This window comes from Lagenorhynchus albirostris, chromosome 17 (assembly GCF_949774975.1).
Source record: "Lagenorhynchus albirostris chromosome 17, mLagAlb1.1, whole genome shotgun sequence".
Taxonomy (NCBI): Eukaryota; Metazoa; Chordata; class Mammalia; order Artiodactyla; family Delphinidae; genus Lagenorhynchus; species Lagenorhynchus albirostris.
The window spans coordinates 76,210,580-76,234,614 of record NC_083111.1 but is presented as its reverse complement, the minus strand read 5'-3'; positions in this window follow the sequence as shown (position 1 = coordinate 76,234,614).

Genomic DNA, 24,035 nt, shown 5'->3' with positions numbered 1-24,035 from the left:
GGCCTCAGGGAATTTCCCAAACGTTCCCAATTCAATGGGAGGACAGGTGATGAGGAAGAAGTGAAAGCCTCTATTGTTCACCCTAAAGAATCATTTCTAAAGGGAGGTTTTCTGACTCATGAGCTGCCAACGTTCTTCAATTATTCAGTTCACAAATTGGCAATCCCATTATTTCATCCAGAAAGAAAATAAAGGGAAGATTATGACACACCACAGGACAACTTCTCCTTTGGTTTGTCATTTACAAGATGACAAACTAAGGTCCTACACAGAAGAATGGACTAAGGTCCTACACAGAAGAAGGACCTCAGGAGACACCCTGCCCAGTGCGTATTCATGAATGACTTACTGCTAGAGAGGATCCTTTGTGTAAGTGACCTTGGCTTTTCTGAATAGGTGCTGTGCTGTTCACGCCCTCCTGAGTCACCCTGAACTCACCTGTAGAACTTCACTGAGGGCAAACCATTGCTCAGGATGTTGGAGAAGAATCCCTGTGATTCTACAGAACCCTGTCCCACCACCCTGACACGAGAGCTGATAACTGCAGAACCTTCCCTACAGTAGAGAAGACCTCCTTCTCTGGATAAGGCCTCATTTTAAAAAATTATTTTAAATGCAATGAGGGAGAGTCATGGGATGCTAAGGTATAAGAAGCAGTCAGATGGTGGTTACTGCTCCTTTGCTTCATGCAACATACTGCTAAGCGACGCTCAGATATTGCCTACATCCAGTTCATCACTCTGGCAAAGAGGAAATTATTTTAAACATGGGAGATGTACCAGGTCCTTGCCTGGCTTTACCTACTTGTATAAATGAATAAATATTAAAGCGTTTGCCTATAACCCTCATCCAAACTCCATGGGTTCAAATAAGCAACTGCCTACAAAAGGGAAACCATTCTGATGGCTTCCTTTCCTCATAAGGAGCAGAAATGATGTACCACAGAAACCTCTATTCATAATTCTTCTACCATCTTGAACACTAAGTGATAGATTTTTCTATACCCTCTAATTGAAACAGGCAAATCTAATTTCTGGCGTAGAAAGTACATCCATAGATATGTTGCAAACATTACCCGTTATCTTCTCTTACTGTGAAGTGTATAATTTATCTTCTAGGCAATGGCACCCATATCTTAGTATGACTTATGTAAGAAAAATAGCCCACAGTCGTGGAATATTAATTGTGTCTGTTTTCCCCAAAATAAAGAGAGCAAAAAAGTTATATGCCTTGGGAGAATAGATCCAACTTCAAGTTCTTAAAGTTAATTCAACATTTCCATAACATCCTTCTAAACTTTGGTTCCAGGTGACTTCCGTGGTAGTTAAATTTGGTGCTCTGTATTCACCTCCCTGTATAAAGGACCCTCCTCTTTAGAGAGAGTCAGGAGCTTTTCTTTATTTTGCCTGATTGTTTTAACTAATCACTTACTTTGGCTGCCTGAATCTATGCCTTTTGGAAAAGTTACAACCTTGTGTTACTCTTGGATTTACTTTCAAGGTACTGCTATAAGTTTTAAAATAAGGGACAGGCTTTGTGACTTTAGAAACAATATATATTATGATCCAGTTAAACTTATAGGAAAGCTTTTCTCAAGGCCCTCGATTGAAAAACAACACTGCGTGCAGAGAACAACGCTTGTGTTCCCAAGAGTGGTGGCCTGACAGCCAGTAAAATATGGCCTGTCTTCCTCTTGTCGCTTGTGGCACCTGCTCCCAGTGTCACAGGATGAAATCACTCCACTTGCATCTCAAAAACCTACACCGCAGTTTCCCCTGACCCTCATATCTGGACATTTTATTTATGCCTATGGCTTTCCACAGTACTTTCTCCTGTTCCTAAGCACCTCTTTTTTTTTTTTAACATGTGACTGTTATGGTTATTGTTTTTGCAAATATATAATCTATCTGCTTAGACTGTATGCTTCCCGAGGGTGGGAAGTGATGCCGTAAGAGGTTCAATGCATCCAATAGGGCCTGACACGTTGCTTGACACTAAGTAGGTCCTTAAAATAATTACTGAATAAATATTTTGAGAACATGCTACCGGATGATGAAAATTAGACAACACTAGGCAAAGCCTTTGAGCCCCTTGTAGGCAGGTGTCCATACCTCCCCAAGGTGTTGAGGAGCTAGAGGAACAAAAGTGTACAGAGTGAGTTCTTGGGAACCGCAGAGTTGGTTGTGAAGCAGGAAGTGTCTACACTGTTGCTGTCACTGCGTAAGTCCCTATGTCCGTCCATCAGTGGCTTGAATTTCTAACACTCTGGAGAGAACATCATTTTAAGTGACACGGGGTCACCGTCACAGCAGAGTTTTGGCTTCACCAGTGTGAGGAGAAGGGGGCTGTCTCCCAAAGACATGGACAAGGAAAGGTAGACATTTTTCTGTCACCAAGACTACACATAGTTGCAGAAACGCTGTTTTCCAAAAGCAAAGCTGCGTGATGTTAGAAGAATCTTGGGTGCTGAAACCCTAAAAATGATAAACGTTTCTTAAACCTCAGTTTGCTTAATAAGTGGCATATAGAAGCTACTCAGTATATAATTTGTTAAATGATAAATATATCACTAGGAATTCTTTCCAGATATTTAAACCCAGAGCCTGAAGAAGCATGTTACTTCTGTTTTGTGTGTGTATTTATGTATCCATAAACAAGGTGTCATTAAGCCACATTAGACCTTGAGAAAAAATTGTTATATTAAAGTTAAACACAATTTTAGCCAGATCAAATTCACACTATTCAGAGTCTTCATGAACCTATTCTTCCCCTTACTTGATATTCTCTACAGAGAAAATAGCATATATGCCCCCATTCCCTATCATTTCCCAAAAGCACTGATATGGCTGTCATCTTCTGAGGATGTGCTAAGAGCTGGGTTTGCTGATCCAACTCCAGTTGTTGTGCTGAGTGAATTCTCTTCTAAGCCAGAGATGGAGTTGCTGAACTCAAGCTGGAATCGCATTTATCCTGCTACCTTGACAAGCTAAGACTTCTCCTTACTTCCCAGCTGATAACTTAGGCCACTGACGCTTTCACTCCTCATGTGTCATAACAAATAAACAGAACGCTGCAAGACAGAGAGGACAGTTCCTTCTCCTCCGGGGAGAATTCTCTTCAGCTGGTCCCACAGCAAGTTTGGTTGCTCCTCACGATATTGCTGAGTCTAGGTGTATATCTTCACTTAACCATCCTTGTCTTGAAATATTGGAGAGAGATATTTGACCCTCCCTTAAAGCCTATGTGAAAAAGTGTATGCTTGTAGCAAAACAGTTCTTCTCTTGTTCCCTAGACCTGAATGATGAGGTAATATCTCAAAGATTACTAACATGAAGGCCCATCTTATTATCTTATTTAAAACTGCAACCTGGATCAAGTGGTGTTTATCCCAGGAATGCAAGGATTCTTCCATATACGCAAATCAATCAATGTGACAAACCATATTAACAAACTGAAGGAGAAAAACCATATGATTATCTCAATAGAAGCAGAAAAAGCTTTCAACAAAATTCAACATCCATTTATGATAAAAACCCTCCAGAAGGTAGGCATAGAGGGAACTTACCTCAACATAATAAAGGTCATATATGACAAACCCACAGCCAACATTGTTCTCAATGGTGAAAAACTGAAACCATTTCCTCTAAGCTCAGGAACAAGACAAGGTTGTCCACTCTCACCACTATTATTATTACTATTATTATTACTATTATTCAACATAGTTTTGGAAGTTTTAGCCACAGCAATCAGAGAGGAAAAAGAAATAAAAGGAATTCAAATCGGAAGAGAAGAAGTAAAGCTGTCACGTTTGCAGATGACATGAGAGTATACATAGAGAATCCTAAAGATGCTACCAGAAAACTACTAGAGCTAATCAATGAATCTGGTAAGGTAGCAGGATACAAAATTAATGCACAGAAATCTCTTGCATTCCTATACAGTAATGATGAAAAATCTGAAAGAGAAATTAAAGAAACACTCCCATTTACCACTGCAACAAAAAGAATAAAATACCTAGGAATAAACCTACCTAAGGAGACAAAAGACCTGTATGCAGAAAACTATAAGACACTGATGAAAGAAATTAAAGATGATAGAAACAGATGGAGAGATATACCATGTTCTTGGATTGGAAGAATCAACATTGTGAAAATGACTATACTACCCAAAGCAATCTACAGATTCAATGCAATCCCTATCAAACTACCAGTGGCATTTTCCACAGAACTAGAACAAAAAATTTCACAATCTGTATGGAAACACAGAAGACCCCGAACAGCCAAAGCAATCTTGAGAAGGAAAAATGGAGCTGGAGGAATTAGGCTCCCGGACTTCAGACTATACTACAAAGCTACAGTAATCAAGACAGTATGGCACTGGCACAAAAACAGAAATATAGATCAATGGAACAGGATAGAAAGCCCAGAGATAAACCCACACACATATGGTCACCTTATTTTTGATAAAGGAGGCAAGAATATACAATGGAGAAAAGACAGCTTCTTCAGTAGTGGTGCTGGGAAAACTGGACAGCTACATGTAAAAGAATGAAATTAGAACACTCCCTAACACCACCCAAAAAAATAAACTCAAAATGGATTAAAGACCTAAATGTAAGGCCAGACACTATAAAATTTTTAGAGGAAAACATAGGCAGAACACTCTATGACATAAATCACAGCATGATCCTTTTTGACCCACCTCCTAGAGAAATAGAAATGAAAACAAAAATAAACAAATGGGACCTAATGAAACTTAAAAACTTTTCACAGCAAAGGAAAACATAAACAAGACAAAAAGACAACCCTCAGAATGGGAGAAAATACTTGCAAATGAAGCAACTGACAAAGGTTTAATTTCCAAGATTAAACCTCAATATCAGCTCATGCAGCTCAATATCAAAAAAACAAAACCCAATCCAAAAATGGGCAGAAGACCTAAACAGACATTTCCCCAAAGAAGATATACAGATTTCCAACAAACACATGAAAGGATGCTCAACATCACTAATCATTAGAGAAATGAAAATCAAAACCACAATGAGGTATCACCTCACACCAGTCAGAATGGCCATCATCAAAAATTCTACAAACAATAAATGCTGGAGAGGGTGTGGAGAAAAGAGAACCCTCTTGCCCTGTTGGTGGGAATGTAAATTGATACAGCCACTATGGAGAACAGTATGGAAGTTCCTTATAAAACTAAAAATAGAACTACCATACAACCCAGCAATCCCACTACTGGGCACACACCCTGAGAAAACCATAATTCAAAAAGAGTCATGTACCACAATGTTCATTGCAGCTCTATTTACAGTAGCCAGGACATGGAAGCAACCTAAGTGTCCATTGACAGAGGAACGGATAAAGAAGATGTGGCACATATATACAGTGGAATATTACTCAGCCATAAAAAGAAACGAAATTGAGTTATTTGTAGTGAGGTGGATGGACCTAGAGTCTGTCATACTGAGTGAAGTAAGTCAGAAAGAGGAAAACAGATACCATATGCTAACATGTATACATGGAATGTAAAAAAAAAAATGGTTCTGAAGAACATAGGGGCAGGACGGGAATAATGACGCAGACAGAGAATGGACGTGAGGACACAGGGCTGGGGAAGGGTAATCTGGGATGAAGTGAGAGAGTGGCATGGACATATATACACTACAAAATGTAAACTAGATAGCTAGTGGGAAGCAGCCACATAGAACAGGGAGATCAGGTCGGTGCTTTGTGACCACCTAGGGGGTGGGATAGGGAGGGTGGGAGGGAGACATAGATGGAGGAGATATGGGGATATATATATATGTATAGCTGATTCACTTTGTTATGAAGCAGAAACTAACACACCATTGTAAAGCAATTATACTCCAAAAAGATGTTTAAAAAAAAAAAAAAAGAAAACTGCAACTTGCCCCCATTCTCCTTATGCCATTCTGTTTGAAAAAAAAAATCCATATCATTTATCACTGTATAATAATTTACCTAATTATTATGTGTCATATGTCTGTCTTCTTTTGCTACAATACAAGCTGCATGAGGACAAGCATTTTATTTGTTTTATTCATTGACATACCCCAAGTGCACCTTGCAATTCTTTGTTTTTTTGTTTTTTTATGCGGTACGCGGGCCTCTCACTGTTGTGGCCTCTCCCGTTGCGGAGCACAGGCTCCGGACGCGCAGGCTCAGCGGCCATGGCTCACGGGCCCAGCCGCTCCGCGGCATGTGGGATCTTCCCAGACCGGGGCACGAACCCGTGTCCCCTGCATCGGCAGGCGGACTCTCAACCACTGCACCACCAGGGAAGCCCACCTTGCAATTCCTAGTGTACGTTTGTTGACTGAATGAATAAGTGATTGACTTTGATTTGCATATTCCTCTTATTTCTCCTCTGGGACAATCATCTTCTCTTATGCTAGCCTGGAGAAGACTCCAATACCAGCACCAACTCCTCTTCTGGTCCCAGCTTTCCTCTCTGAATCTCTGGTGCCAATCTGATCGCCTCAGTGCTCCTCAGGGTAAATCACTTCTCAGGCTTTCTCGTCTGCTCCAAGTCTTCCAGGTAGATCTCTGTATGTCTGAACCCCAGTAGTGGAAATGGGTTGGCTTTTCCGCCATTCTCTGTACAACTTCAGCAAGGAAATTCCACCTCTCTTGCGTAAAACAATGTATAAAATAGACATCTGGGAGGGAAAAGAGTGGCCTGACTGCATGTGTCTAAAGCTTGTATTTGTTTCTTTAATAAAGAAAAACAATGATAAGGAAAACTTTGGAATGTCAGCTTCAGACAGTCTATGGATTCATAGATGTTTGTGGAATTATTATCTTCTCCTAACCCCCAGTCTTGGCCCATAACCCAGTATCTTCCACTCTTACTGACCTATTGCAAAGAACGTTTTTGTCTGTCTGATAGGTAGGGCTATTCAGGACCTGAGAACCCATGAGAATTTGGGCCAAATATAAGAGCAAAGGATGTTAGAAAATGGTTAAGCCATCACATGGAGCTGTTATGTGGTGTGTTTGGAATCATAATAGGAAACAAAAGAGAGGCTGAGCAGGACTGGCCAATAAAATGGAAGGAAATCCAGAAGGTGCGGCATCTCAGAAAATCAATGGGAAAAAAATGTCTCAAATAGAAGGAAAGTCCTATGATATTATGTACTGCTGAGATATCTGACAGCCTAAAAGCTGAGAATGAGAGAACTGGTAGGATGGAGGTCTTTAGAGGTCTTTGGAGCATAATTATAGAAATTCTAGACTATAAAAGCCAAGTGAGGAAGATTTAAGGAAAGAACAGAAGGTATAGGATAATCAAAAGTAATTGACATTTTAAATGTTAGTAGTTTTGCTATAAAAAGAAACTGAAAATGAGTAACAAGGGGTCTAACAAGATTTAAAAAATTTTTAAGATAAAAGATATCACAATATATTCGTATGTGAGAAGAATTGATCCAGAAGAAAAAAAGAATCTGTTGTTTTGGAAGAAGGGATAATCATATGTGCAGTATCTGAGTGAGCGAAACAGACAATGTAGGTACAGTGCATCCTTGCAGCAGGAGGGAGGTGAGACCATATCGGTACATGCTGTCAGTTTGGTGGAAGAAAGATGGAATAGTTCTTTTGAGATGGACCTAATTTTCTCAGTTTAGTAAAGGTAAGATTTTCTGCTGAAAGTAAAAAGGGTGGGTTTATTGGCAGCTTGAAGATGGAGGAAGCTGAGGAATAGCTGTTCAAGCTTGTGTGTTCAGTAGAAAATCATAAAGGTCACTTGACTAAGTAAGCAGTTTTCAAACTTAGCCAGTCATCCACATCACCCGGAGAGAGCACTGCCAACAGTGGGTTCTCAGCTCCAACCTGTACATAAGGAGTTATATGTGTAATTATGGGAAAGAGAGCCAGAAAATATTTACTTAAAAAAGGTTATTCTCAAAAAATTCTAACTGTCTACCAGAACTGGAGACCACTGTTAATGTTACACTGCATCCCACCTATGGAATATCTAGAGAAGCAGCCTTACGATGAAAAGAAACAAGTTCACCATTTACAAAATACAGGAAATGACAGTTGCATATTCTGAACTCTGAAAGACCTGTATTCGGAGATCCTTCATGGCCTACAGATAATTCATCCGAGGCAATGAATGGGCAGCAATGATATCTGAACACAGACATTTGTCTTCCAGTCCAACTCAGACCTTAGATTTAAAACACTAGATTTTTTTAAAGTCAGTTATTATGGGTCAGTACTTTGTTTGACCCATAGGATATATTAACCAAAATGATGACATAGGGCATTGCCTTAAATCATGAGCATATTAGTAGAATAGGGAGTGGGAACGAAGAGAGATAAATCTGAGTTTCAAGTTCAATTTGTATTTATTAATAGCTACTTTGTGCTGGCCATTCTTAGTCACCTTCGTGTCAATCATCTCACTGAATTCTCTCAACCTGCTCATTGCCAGTTGAGGAAACACAATTTTAGAGATATGAAGTGACCTGATTAAGATCACACACAAGCAGATGTGAGAGCCAGGATTTGAATGAAGGTCTCCTTAATACAAACTTAGTGCTATTTATTCTATTCTTAGTGTACAGATGTGTATAATGAATATAAGGGCATTTAATCAGGCCCGTAGAAATGACAGGAAAACTTACTCCAGAATTTCCTAAGTAAACGGGAACCAAATGACTGGGTAATGGAACACTCTCTCATTTGTAAACTATGAACCTATGTAAATGGCTATAATCACAAAGTAGATTAAAAGCAAGTAGTAGTTTAAAAGCAAGCGGCCAGAAACCCAGAGAGACTGAAGATCTGGGTTGACAGTTTTCAAGGTCATCTTGAAAATCAGATTTACAGGTCAATGAACGATCTTTATTTACCTATCTCTTGTTGGTTCTAATGAGAACATAGTAGTTAGGTTATCATATTATCATTTCTTGTGCCCCTGGCAAGCCAAGTGATGAGCAGAAGCTGATCGGGAAAGTTTTGATGAGAAGGCATATCCTGGGAAAGAGATGAGTGATGGAGGTTTATTTTTAAAGTATGAGTCAGTGCCTCAAGAGCCAGAATGAAATGCCTAATTTGGGGAATAGATCCATGATATTGGGATGGATGTGGAAACACACACACACACACACACACACACATATATACAAGTATATATATATAATGTATATCACATCCTCTTTACCCATTTATCCATTGATGGACACTTGGATTGTTTCTGTATGTTGGCTATTGTGAATAACTGTGTATCACAATTTATTTAAAGTTTGCAATGACCCTTAAACCTACGTACTACCATTCCAGCTTTAGCAATAAGAAAACTTGTCCAAAATTGGCCATGATCTGCCCCGAATCAAAGATCTAGTAAGTCACAGCAGCAGCCCTGATTTACTCCAAACTTGGAATCCAAACTCTATCTTCTTTGTGCTACACTAGGCTTTCTTCATGCCATACTGACCAGAGACAACCATGCACCAGCACAGCAGTCACTGTAAAAGCCCAGCACTTGGTCTGACCAATCCCGTTATTCAAGAACCAAAATACAGGCTGGTGTTGGAAAAAGACTTAGCCTTCCATAGAGAATTAGACGGTTTAGCTCAACTATACTGTAGCCCAGAAGGCTGAACGTTTACTAAGTAAGAAACAAATTCAACGCTTTTATAATTGTTTCACCCCTACCAGTCTACCCACAGAAATCAGCATTACTTTAAATTACCAGGGTAGGACAAATACAAAAGAAGGCCTGACATTTTAGCAATTCTGCACATGTAAAGGAGTAGGTTATCAAAATCGAGTCCACATTTTATTATGTCACATAAAAATAAATTGGCTCCAGATAACACATAATCACTTTTGTCATTATGGCCCTTTTTAAAATAGTACTGCCACTGTCACAGGTTTACTCTTGTGTGTAAATGATTGCATTATAATACTGCTGCCTAAAGAAACAGACCCCACACACACACCCATACACATAGATACTCACAGACACTTAATAATGAACCAGAACCTACCAACAGGTTTTTCCCTTTTCCCTTTTTCCCCCAATGCGTAGAGAAGAACCTATGCCTGACCAAGTCAGGAAGACTTATCATCTTATGCTGTTTGCTAAATTAACAGAAGGGGAGAATGGCCAACCCAACAGAAGCTGAAAAAAGTTTCTTTAAGCCAAAAATCACTTCTCAAGGTTTAGCATTTTTAGTAGAGGCATATGAGAATCCAGGGACCCAAAGAACTCTTCTGATATTCCTAGAAAAGAATGTCACTTCTTCTGACCCTTAGGTGGCCCTTATGTGTGGGCAGAGTAGGTAGTGCCCACGTGGCACGACCATAAAGGGGCCAGGAGAGTTTCCAGAAACAGCTGCTTCTACTGCTTCAGTATTTAAGTGTTGACTTTCACTGCATGGCATCATATAATTATTTGGAATTAGCGCGAGCTCTTGGGAGCCCGTTAGATGTGAGTGTGAATTCACACTCTGTACTGATGAGCTGGAGGAGCCCGAGTCTCCATCCTTTGTACGCTGGGAGTGACACCTCCGTCCGCCTCACGCGGCTGCCATGTAGATGCAGTGAGCTAACTTACATTATGCTTTGTCTACCAGCACCGTCCTCCCCATTTTGGGAGCAGCCCTCTTCCTCTTGCCTACCTGCATCTTTTCTGTCCATCCCCAATTGAGATGTATCTGGAAGCTGCCACGTTCTTTCAGAGTCCGTGGCCGTGATTCATTAACCCAAGGTGGGGTCCCAGCGAGGAGGTTTTGAATTGGACCTGGGAACGTGAATTAAGGGCTAGTGCCGTCCCTCCTTGGACGCAGAGCTGCGAAATGGCAGCGTGATGCTGCAGCGGCCGAGTTCATAGTTATTTGAAATGAGTCCCATTCATTCAAAAATTAGTACTGAAAGCATCGACCATAGTCCCCATTTCTACTTGCTTACCTCCCTTCTCCTTTCAAGTAACGTCATTCAGGATTTTGCCTCTACTTCTCCACTAAATCTGTTCTTATCAAGGACACAATGTCCTCTGTTTTGCTAAACCCAACAGTTGCTTTTCTGTTCTTTTATTAGGTTATGGCGGCATTAAATATAGTAAATCCTCCTTCTGCCTCAAAACACTCTTTTGTGCTGTTACTTCCAGAGCTCCACCCTCTCCTCTTTACATATCGTATTTCTGGTCACTTTTTATTCAGCCTCTTCACTGGTTCTTTCTCCATTCCAGCTCTGCTTGTGAGAGTGTCAGCATAGGATCTGGACTGCCCCATGCTACATTTTTCAATCTTTCCGTACACTCTCCTCAGATAATCTCAGCAGCCCACGGCTTTAAGCACCATTGTGACACCAGTGGTTCCCTAATCCAGAGCTCCCAGCTCTGACCTCTCCCTAGAAGTCCGGACTCTTATACCCAGCTGTCCATGAGGCATCTCTATATGGATGTCTAATGAGTAACTCAAGGACCTGAATACCATTCTTAATCCTCCCCTCTCTAAAACCCTCTCTCCTCTCATCTCTCATCTCATTTCAGTAAGATATCAATCGTTCAAGCCAAACAATGGGGTTGCCTTTGACTTGGTTTCACAAGTCCCTTCTCTTCTGCCTTCAATGACTGTTTCATGATTCCCTTCTAGATATGGTCTCAGATAAGGCCCATGGTCCACAATTTCCATTTCTTATCACTGAAGGCTGAACTCAACAAAAGAGAGCCCTCCTGCAGACCTGAGCTTAGCTCAGATACTGACCAAGGATTTTTCTAACACCTGATCCTAAAGACGCAATCAGAGTCACACTGGACTTGTCCCATTGTGTCTCTTCAGGTGACCTCTGGTCACAAGTAGGTCTGAAGCAGTTACAACTGACACCTCTGAGCTAGCCTTCCAGAAGGAGTGATTGCTGTCTCTGGGACCCTAGGCTCTGTGCTCTCTGAGACTGTCCTCATAATTAGATTGTTCTCCTCTATGAAAAGAAGAGCAGAAGCTGAGCCATTCTCTCACTATGTACTGAATAGACTTTTCCTACTATATCATTTTAGAGGTGTAAATTCTAAAGGCTGGTTTACAAACTGGAAAAAAAGAGCTGCCTATTATTCACATAGTGAGATTCTAAAGTGGAGCTAGTGGTTTCGTTGTACCCTGCTGTCTGTGAGGCCCTACCTAACGCAGAGACTGATCACTTTAGGACCAGTACCCAACACATGAATGAATGTGCTCAGATGGGTGTGGAGACAGGTGGGTAAGTCCACTCTGAAGGTCACTGTTATAGGCTGAATTGTGTCCCACAAAATTCATATGTTGACGTCCTAACCTCTAGTACCTCATAACGTGACTGTATTTGGAGACAGCATCTTTGAAGAGGTGATTAAGTTAAAATGAGGTCATTAAGGAAGGCTGTAATCTCCTGTGACCAGTGTCCTTATAAGAAGTGATGAGAACACAGACAACACAGAGGGGAGGCCATGTGAAGCCACAGAAGGATGGTCGTTCACAAGCCAAGGAGACAGGCTGCAGAAGCAACGTTGCTGACACCTTGGTCTTGGAATTCCAGCACTGCAGAGCTGTGAGAAAATAAACCCCTGTTGTTTCAGCCACACAGTCTTTGGTACCGTGTTATGGCAGTCCTAACATAACACGGTCGCTGTGTCATAAGCTCTGGAACTCCACAGGCCACAACTGCAGGGAATAACCCTCCTCCAGACCCAGGCCTCAAGAGACCCTGCAGAATAGAGGGCACTTAGATGAAAGAGAAGACAGAGTCTCCAGCAGACGAAATGCCTCACCTGCTCTATAACTATAGCCTACCCACCCCAGAACACTGGAAATAAGCCCAGGCAAGGACCCGAGGGATTGGGAGTTGTAGCCTGTAATGCTGGGCAAGGCCACTGTTGCATATAAACTTCAGTCACCTCACTGGTAAAGTGGAGTTAGCCCTTTGAGCCTTCCAGGACAGCTCAAGGGGATGACGGACAGCAAATCAATTTGCTAACTCAGACACGCTCTACAAATGTGAGGGGTTCCTCTTATTATTTTTCCTCCTGTTTTCATTTAACAAAATCTAACCAGTGGCCCATTCAGCCGCACTGATGAATGCCCCCTGCCTCTGGGGTTGCCTTCTTCATTTGTTTCCATTTCAAACACCCTGTGAGCAGAGTAATTGAGTTTGAATTGCTTGCGCGATCCTCCCCCCTTATGGTTCATTGCAAGGAGAGGCTCACAGTTGCTAATGATTTATTATTTCGCCTCATAAGTGTATTTGTTGCTTGTGCCCAGCACAGTAGCTACGTAAGGGCAGCACACATGTGCCATCACTTCCAATACGGACATGAATAAATCCAGGCCAGCCCTTCTGCCTCAATCACTTATGGAAGCAGCTCTTCGCTCTCTAAAATGGAAATGTTTTTATCTCACAGCCCCTGTCGCGGGAGCTGTGTCTAAATTAACTCGGTGTCCTTAAGCGCCCTGGCTCACATGCAACACTCAAGGTTTCCACTGCTCTGGGAAAGGGAGAAGGATTCGGTGATTTTGCAAGCACAGAGATAATCCTGTAATTAGAGGCCACGTGTAAATAAAAACAGCTCACGTGTTAGATTATTCATTATATGCTGAGCCTTTTACAGTATAGCTTTTCTGAGCCTCACACAACTCAATGAGATAAGAATCATTCTTGTCTCTTTTTACAAGTGCAGTGGATTTTAAACATGGCTGTGAATTCTTAGACAGTCCTTCCAAGGTGAGGCAGGGTCTGTGTCTCTTTCCCTCAAATCTGGGTGGGCTCTGACTGCGTCGGCCGACAGAGGAATGGCACACAAGGTGCTCAGTGGCTCCACAAACGTGTCCTACAGAGGCCACGCTGGGCCCACCTTGATTGTCGGAGTCCAGAACCACCGTGGAAGGTGTCTGACCTCTCCGAGACCGCCATGCCGGGAAACTGGTGCCTTGCTTTCGGTCAACAGTTCCATATGCACCCAGCCTCCTCATTACTCCTGCCAAAGTGCCAGACACGCCAGCAGACTCGTCTGGGATCCTCGGGACCAGCCATCTGCCAGCTGAATACCATCAAGTGACTCCTCTGACACCATGTAGAACAGAAGTATGACTCAGCCAAGTTCTGCCTGTGTTTCTGACCCACAAAATTATGCAATATATTAAAATAGATGTGGATTTAAGACAACAGTTTTGGAAGAGTTTGCACACAGCAGTAAAGAACCCAAATACCACTTGAGGAAACAGGGGCAGAAAATGTGAAGACCTTCCGAGATCACGCTGATGACATGTTGTGGATCTCAGGCTGGACTCAAGAGCGTCTGCCTCTACAGTCTGACTCTTTGACAATATTGCCCTTTAGTAGAAAATCCATAACCATATGATAATTATGTTATGAATAAGACCGGAAAAAGAAGTAGGAATCAGTTCAACAAAAGAAATGCTTTCCTACAGTGAGAACTGCCAACACTAAAGGTGGGGATGTTTCAGCATTTAGAGAAATGTCCAATATGTGACTTCAAATCCTTCCCCAACCCCTTATCAGCTGTGTGACTCCCAGGAACTCAGCTTCTCTAAACCTTTGCCTTCTCGCTTGTAAAGTGGAAAGATAATAACTGTGAGGTTCAAATGAGATCAAACCTAGCAGAGAGTACACACTAAATTTTAAGTGCTGGGGAAATCCTCAGAAGATAATTCCCTCCCTCAGGGATGGTCATCCAGCAGGTGTCATAAAGCAGTGCTTGGGACACTTGGCAGTGGATGAAGATAATTTTCATTGTTACGACGGAGGCGGTGCTACAGCAAACTGCTGGGTAAAGGCTAGAAATGCTGCTAAACGTACTATGGTGCACAGGGCGGTAACCCCTCCTTCCCACCCTAACAAAGAATTATCTAGTCCAAAATGTCAATTGCAATGCTATTTGAGAAACGCCCTCATAAAAGAATCTCTGTTAATCTTAGAAGATAAAATAGGAAACACTTAAGATCCCACCAAGTTTGAATTGCATTTCTCAAAAATTCTATTATTCAGGTGTTTAACGTGCTAGGATTCTGACCTTTAACAAGTGTATGATCCCTAGATTATAAGATCTAAAAGATATTATGTGTTGTGATTCTAAGAAGCTACAGTTCTAAATTCCTGGTATTCTATATATTATCCTAAGGTACTTTAAATCTAAGACTACTTTTCTAAGCTTCTACGATGCTAAGATCTTAAGAGGCTTTAAACTTAGATTCTAGGGCATCTTGAGGTTATGTTTCTAATAAACGCTATGCTAAGAAATAAGACTTCCGTGATTTCACAGCACCATAATACTGCCATTCTAAGACGTTAACGTGCCATGATGTACATTTATAGATTCAGTCCAGAGCATGGAAATTTACTGTGTTGAAGGCAAGGAACTAAGTTTTATCCTTAAGCTTAGATTCCCAATCTGTTTGACAATCTGCTTTTATAATCTAATAATGGTGTTTGAGGAATGGAGATTTCCATTGAAATGCTTCTTTCAGTGGATGAAATTTCAATACCCATGATGCAGTGTAGAGTTACTGGCTCAGTTTTGACTAAGTTGCACATTCTTGGATATAAGGAGGATACTAAAATTTGTATGCATTTCAGTGAAAAAACGTACTTGTGGGATAAATCATAAGGTAACTTTACTGTTAGTCTTCTGTTGTCTCTCTGCATATACTCTGTGAGGTTACAGAGGTTACTCTGTGCTCCTGGATTACATTTAGGGTCAGTCTTACACTCCTTCTGGTCATGTATGAGTAATTAACATACAGGTAATCAAGAAGCAACTTGTCTGTTCCAGTGAAATAAGCAAGACTTTAAATTTCATTCAAGTTGTAGCTAATACTTCTCTTTCCTGGAACTGACTTACTGCCAGCTGGCCACCTGTACTTGGGGAAGAGTCATGGTTGACTCCCTTTTCCTTTCTCCACATTGCTCTTTTATTATCCTACCTTCCTAGTCCTGAGTCCAGACCCCTCCAGGGCTCAGGAATAGGGATGGGGGAGAAGGAGAGGAGGAAAAAGGTAGGAAATGTCTCACTTGACTGAACTGTGGAGGGAGGACTGAGGTCCTCCTTGGGGTTGGCGAGTGTTTAAGCACACCTCTCTCTCAGGAACCAGCTGTGAATTTCTCAGATAAGCTCCTTCTTCTCTGTGGCTTTCCCTTCCCTCCTTGCCCTTCCCTCCAGGTCCATCAATGCGTCTTTATTTCAGCTGATCACACAGGGCTTCTCTTTTAGTCTTAAGCCACCTGCGGTATGCCTCTGGTTTCCTTCTACGCAAGTGCACTCGCCCCGCTCAAGCAAGATCTAAGGCAACTCTCTTGCAAGGAGCCCACGTGGGTCTAAGGGAGACCACGACATAATCTTTGTCTTTAGAAATTCTGAGAGTTCAAGTCAGTCATCAGTCCCAATTCAGCCACTTTCTCCTTCCCTAGAGCCGTGAGTCAGCTAGTCCTTTGTCATTTAAAAGTCTCAGGTGTGAGTCAGACACTAGTTCACTGACAGCCCTTCTCTCAGTGATCCCTTCAACCCCCCTCTTTCACCTGAGGTGGAAGAATGCTTCCCACGCCACCCACACTGAGCCTGGTTGTGGAGAGGATGGAGTGAGATATTAAGGTAGATGAGAGGCCTTATCCCAAAACCCTCTTCTAACCACCAACATTTTTTCAGCTGCTCCAACATCTTTCATAGTTCAGAGCAGGGGTCAGTAAATTATGGCCTTCCAGCCAAATCCTGCCCGCTACCTGTTGTAATAAAGTTTTATTGCAACACAGCCAGGCTCATTCATATTGATGTATTGTCTGAGGCTGTGTCTGCTTTTCAACAGTGGAGCTGAATAGATGCATCAGAGTCCAAGTGGTCCACAAACCTACGCCATTTACCATCATGTGCGTCACAGAAAAAGCTGGTGAACTCTGGGCTAGAGGCAAGGGCCACGTTCTGCTCCCTTCTTTTATAGGCACAGCACAGTCCTCTCTTGCTTCTCCTTTTAAAAGTTAACATCTATTATATTAGGACCTATATGAAACTGAGACTAAAGTAACTTTAATCTGCTGTCATTCTGTTCATATTTAACTACCTACTCATAAGCCAGGTATCGTAGCAGGATATCCAACCAAGTTACCTTGTTTAATCCTTGTAAAGATACCATGAGGCAAGCAACTGTTCTCCTTTTACAGAGAGGATATTTGGCCTCAGAGAAGCTTAGTAACTTGCCCAAGGATACACAGCTAATAACCAGCTGATGTGGGAATCAAGCCAGGTCTGCCTGAGTCCAGATGAAATGCTCTTTCAAATACCTCAATTCTCTCCAGCTGTATTTTCCAGAGACTGGAAACCATATTGTGAAGCCCACCCCTTCTCGTTACCGATGCATTTCCTGTCCGCAGGGGATTTCAGTACTGTTGTCATCACCTCCGGAGCACCGGAGCTGGGTGTGCTGGAGGCAACCCTTTGTTGGGTAACAAGAGAACTATTTATCCAATCACTCCTTTTCAGATTCCGGTTGATGCCGTCAAGGTCATCATCTGAAAGGGTGATTTTCGGCTTAGAACTCTTCATTATGAATCTCCAACTTTAACTTACCTTTTGCAAGTAACAAATAGAAGAATTAGGAAAGAGCTTTTGACATATTCTGGACTACTCCCAACGCCATTTCCCACTATTCCATTTTTCAGATGAGAAAAATGAGATCTAAAGGAAACCAAAAATAACTGGTACCAGATGACACAGCAATTAACTACTGAGTTAAGAGAAATGAATTTCAGGCTCCAAACCTAATCTTCTCTCTAGCATCACTGGGACAAAAGGTAACCAAGTCTTTTGCTCTTTTCCATCTTTTTGAAGAATACTCTGTGTTTGCCAGTTAGATACAGAGGTCTTTTATTATGCTGTCAAAAAATACATAAAGAACAAATATTTCAGAAGCTAATAGAAAGGGTTACATTTGTTTAATGAGAAAGACCATCAAGCCACTCCTGGAAGAAACAAATTAATCCAGGATTTATGGGAAGGGGGAGGGGATACATGAGAGCCACGACAGACAGAGGCCAAGGAGAGTTTGGGAGCAACAGAGAAAAGACAAAAACATATTTGGTTAGATTGAGAATGCAGGGCTTGAGTGGGCGTCATAACCGTACTATATGCTGGATTTTGACAAGATAGGTAGACTGTATATAAGATTATGCCAGATCTTCCTTTTCCATTATACTAAGAGACCTGGTAACTTCTTAATTACTTCTATATCTTTTTAGATGTCAGACTGGTGTTCCTTTTAAATATGACATATGCTGTGACTTGACAGATGACTCATTTTTGTTCAAAGTACTTTAATATTCATAATCCTCTGTCCTTTCATCCATCTAATTCATTTCTTGATTCACACCACAGCACACATATCTCTTGAGTTCTCTACATTGTCTTGGGCATAACTCTCACTCATTCCCTCAGGCATTTCCTTCATGAAGCCTCTCTGATCACCACTGCTGCAGGGTGTATGTGTCCTGTTGTGTTTTCACCATGCCCACCACGGTGTCTGGTCCATAAAAAGCCTCCAGGAAACATTGTTATATGGAACTGAGTTGAACTGTAACCCCTGTCTGGGGTACTGGGGACCGAGGTGAATAAGTCAAAGGCTTCATCACTGAGCATCGTAACATCTGGTAGTGAGAAGTAAAGGAAGGGAAGGGAAGGGTACGAGGGAAGTGCAGAGGGAAGCTTCACTTAGAGGCTGACCCCACGCTCTCTCATCATTGAACAGATGAAAGCAGAAAGGCCACTCTGGCTGGCCCAGATAGAGACTCGTTCTTAAAGGAAGAACAAAATTAAAATTCTGAACCTCTCAGTCCATGTGTTGCCAAGTACACTGCACTGATTACTTACATCCCATGACTGTAAGAGGCTTTGACAACCAGCAAGTGTGGACCACACTGGGAGTTGATTGTTCTACTGAATAGGCTCTGGGTAAGTTGGATAAATGAAAGGCATGCTGCTTGCCTCTGAAATCCAGGCTGAGGAAATAAAGTGAAATTGGCAAATACACCATTTCAAATGAACTCCAGCCACCACCTTCAAAGACACCAGAGTGAAACCAATATATTAGATTCACAGGAGACATCCGAGGTGCTCAGTGTATATTAATTGGCAATGTCACTGCTGAGTCCACATTATGTACAGATACATTGAACCTCAATTCCAATTCAGCACACATTTATTAAAGGCTGGCTCTTCACTTATTTATTCATTCATCACTCGATATACAAATGTTTTGTGTGCCCAGAAATATGCTGGGTGCTATAGAAACAGGGTAGAGCTTAACCAACGTTGCCCTGCCTCGAGGAAGCTCATCATCTAGTGAGTGACCCACACAGTAAATAATCACGCAAATAATCAGTCAAGATTTGATAAATACAAGGAGGAAAAATACAGACTGTGAAAAGAATGTATAATCAGGGGCTCTCATCCAGCCTGAATGTCAGCAGGCGTCTCCCTTAGGAAGTGGTATTTAGGAAAGGACATGAGGACGAGGTGGAGGGAACCAGCTGACAAGGCGGGTTCTCTGGTTAGGAGAAGCACCTGTGTCCTCTGTCACAGTGCTGGGGGCTGTGTGTAGAGAAGTAGACAAAAAAGACCCATGATGACCCACGGCACTCAATGCTTTTGAGGCAAATGACAGAAATCTTGGACAAACTCGAGTATGAACAATAAAGAAATGTATTATCTCATATAACTGGAAACCAGAAGTTGGGCAGCCTCTAGCAGAAGCACATGCGCAATGTAACATAGATTCGGATTCCTTCGATCAGTCTCTCCTTCTCTCTCTCACTCTATCCCTCTCTCCTAGCCTCAGCTCCAGATTCCTCCTGAATCAGATCCTGGCATCCCTTGTAGAACCAAGAGGGCTTCCAGAGGTAACATGGCTTCTATGCATGCTGCCTTGTTCATGTTCAGGGGGACAGCCCAGAAATCCCTCCCTCAGTCATGAGTGCTTGGACATATCCTTCAGTTATCTTGTGATAATTAAGGCATTTCCCCGAGTCCCAGCAATCACAGGGGAACGTCATACACTGATTGGTTTAGGGAAATCAGAATCTAAACTCCGGGGCAGGTCATGGAGTCACCATCCACTAGAAGGGGTAGAGGTAGGTACTGAAGCAAAATCAGAACTCTGGGGAGAAAGGAAAAGCAGGCTGTGTGGAACAGATGTTGAGTTAGCTACCATCAATGTCTGCTCCACTGCTTTCCACAAACACAGAAAAAAACTCCTGTCCAGCTTATAGCTGGATGCGAGATGTGAAGAGAGTAGCATCAGCTTTGGTTGCGAAAAGACTAGATTTTATTCCTGTTCTTCTACCTACTGGCCGTGTAAGTAGATTAGCAATTCAATATCTCACTCTCAGCTTGATCATCTTGAAAATGGGGGAAAGAATTACAGCTGTACAGCATGCTTTTGAGAATTAAATACAATAATGTAGACAATGAATTTGATATATGACAGATAATCAGAGTATGTTCCTTCCTCCCTCCCTGCCTTCCATCCGTCTTGCCCCAGAGAATGGGGACACATTGATTCTCAATGGTAAGCAGAATCTATGGAGGCTCAGCTGCAAAGTTGGGTTTGAAAACGGGCAGAGAGGGCCTGCAGAGAGCACTTTTTGCATATAATACGACATTGGAGACAGAGTAGTATTACTTGACTTTGAAGAACAGAAAGACACCAGAGCATGGATGAAGAGTGTGTATGTGTGTGGTTCTGAGTGTATATGGGGGCGGGGTGAGAGATGAAGACAGAGGAGGTGTAGGTCTGATCTGGTCACGGACAGCCACCACGCTGGCCTCAGAGTCAGCCTTCCTTTTGATGGCTAAGGCCATCTTACCAGATCAAGTTCATTGCATGCCTTTTTTTCAGCAGGAGTTCTTTCTCAGTAGGTTCCTCAAGGCTCACACAAAGAGGCTATGGCAGGCCAGCCCCACCTGTCCACGCAAGTGCCCAGACTTGCATCAGTGGGTTCTCTAGTTAGGAGAATCAGCTGCTTAGGCTCACCCCAGGCCCCACCGTAGGTCAGTACGTGTTTAACCAAAGGCGATGGGGACTCACTCAATGCAGATGTATAAACTGGTTTCTCTGGTGGCAATACCAACAATGGAAAGATGGGGTCTGACTTTGCTCTTGTTTCAACAATTCATAAAAGTAAATAACGAGGTTGTAAACCGGGAGAGGGCAGAAAACATGAAGACAGACTTTTGATAAAATCTAGAGGTCTTAGAAAGCTCTTGTATGTGGAGGGGGGTAAGAAAGAAAAGTAGAAATCTAATATTGCTTCCAGAATTTCATTTGGAACAACCTGGGATATTGTCAATTTCTTCAGTGAAATGGGGAACATGAGGAGGAAAATGTAGACTATTTGGGAAAAGGGAAGTAGCTCAAAATTGCTGGAATGTATGTTTTGAGGAGGGGTTGGCAGGAAATGAGGCTGCAGACATTGACAGGCATTAGGGAATGAAGAGCCTCTTACAGTAAAATGTTTGAAATTTATTCTAAAGGTAAAGAAGAATTAAAGAAAGTCTTTAAAGCAAGGACATGTTGTCTATATTTTTGAAAGACCCTTCTGGCTGCACCGGAAAGATGGACTGAGTGATGGCAGACAGAGGGGATTTCTGTAAAGATCCAGGTGACAAGCAAAGAGAACCTGAAAATAAGGAGCAATAAGGAATGAAGGAGGGAAGGGTGGAGAGAGGAATGATTGGATAATGGAGGGACTCATCTGCCATCTTAAATGACTTCTGTTTTAAGAGGCAGAGAAGCCCGAGTTTGGAATAACCAAGCTTTAATGAAGGAACATCAATGGATCCGTCATTTCTGTAGAAATGGTGTAGTAATGGCTTCAGATGCTGAAAATGGAGCCCAGACTCCACGCAGGCATCTGGGTAAGACTCTACCACCCGGAGCTGAGAGCACATGAAGAACAAGAGATTTGGAAAGTTCAACTTCTCTAAAAAGAATGGAGCTTTTCTGTTTGGAGAGTTTAATCTTACTATGAAATATCACTAATGGGTGATTTAATATTGCTCACATTTCAGGCGTTCGTGGTGCTGATATTACCCCTATTTACCTTGCAGTTCTCACACAGGGAATCCCTCGATGGCTGAACTGGGTCCCAGCCCCCAAATGCATATGCTGAAGCCCTAACACCCAGGACCACAGAATGTGACTGTTTTTAGGACTGCGCCTTTAAAGAGGTAATTAAGGTTAAATCAGGTCACTGGGGTGGGGCCCTAGTCCAGTGCTGCTGATGTCTTTATATAAAGAGGAGATTAAGATACAGACAGACCCAGAGGGAAGATCATACAGAGACACTTGAGGAACACAGCCATCTACAAACCAGAGAAAGAGGCCTCATAAGAAACCAACCCTGCCGCCATCTTGATCTCAGCCTTCTAGCCTCCAGAACTAGAATGAGAAAACACACTTCTGTTGCCAACCCTGACCAATCAACCAGAGACCTCACTATCAAGCCCAGTGGGTTAACAGGAAAACAAAAACTCAAAGACATGGTGACTTCTAGAAAGCGCTCATTCTTATCGCATCCCACCCCCAACTCTGGCCTTTTAGATTCACATAGGGTTTAAGATTGAGGACATTTCTGGAGGGCCACCATAACTAGAAGTGAAGTGTCTAAAGTACTTAACAGTCTGAACCACAAGAGTATGATATATTTGGCGAACCCCAAGTGGGATGCATTAGCTGGTTCTGGGGAAAGGTCAGACCTAGGAGCAGCTTCCTACACGGATCACCACTTTACGGTTCTAGCTCCTTCTTCCGTGACATCGGTGGGTGCTCACTGGGTTACTATTTCCTCACATTATGGTTAGAAAATCTAAGACATCAGATTGGGTGTTAGAAAAGGGATTGGGAAACAGATGGGGAAATAGGCAGAATTGGCCTTAGTCTTGGTAAAAATGTTTAGTTTTGGCAAAATGAAGTTTTCCATAGGTTCAGCCTTGTATATTAGTCCTTTGCTGATGGTTTCTGCATTGAAGTCAGGGGCTAACACAGAGGGTACTTTTCTTTGTTTTCTTCTGCATGTGTGCCCATCTCAGGACTTCACAGGGAAACGAGTGATGGGGTAAAGGGAGATTTGAATACTACTATGCCACTTGGTAAAAATACAGACTATAGAGTAGTAGTTCTATTACTCTGATGTCCCCAATCTTGCCATCATTCCTGTGTAATGGGAAGCCACTGAAGGCACTTAAGTGGGGACTGATATAGTAAGATCTGCTTTAAAAAAACACATGGTGGGTAGACAGGATATAGATGTCACCCAAGGTAGAGAAACCCCCTAAGACGTTGCTCCAGGGGCCCTCATTCATTCTATCCACTTATTTTACAGATATTCATCATGCGCGTATTTTGTGAAATCGATCTTGGCTCCGGAGGCACAGTGACTGAGAAAATCAAAGTCACTGCCTGCACAAAGTTCTACTATAGTGGAAGAAAACAAGGGCTAAGTACGGTGCCTGGGGGCTGCTGTTATACACCGCAAGGAGGTCAGGTAAGTGCTCACTGATGAGATAATACTGAACACAGTGACTAGAACGCGAAAGCAGGACATGAGGACGCCTGGGGAGGGAGGATTTCAGGCAGTAAGACTAAGTGGAAAGTCTCTGAGGCAGGAATGTGCTTGGCTTGCTGGGGGAACAAGCAAGAAGGCCAGTGTAGCTAGCACAGATTCAGTAGCAGGGAGAGGGGCAGCACATATATATTTGGAAAATCAGCAGGGGTAGGTAGAGGGAGAATAGATGAAATGAGGACTTATAAAATCTTCCTGTCTCTCGGTCAGACTTTCATCAAAATGCTATTTTAGTTTTCCTCTGGGGTCCCCTATCTTCTCAACGTTCCCGAACAATAGGAGGCTGGTGCAGGTGGTGAGGGTGACATTGTACAGGCGCTGACACGTCAAAGGCAGGAGGGCCTGAGTCAGGACGGCTACAGAGATGGGCTGCAAAGATGAACACGGTGCTCACCGACCTTCCGTACA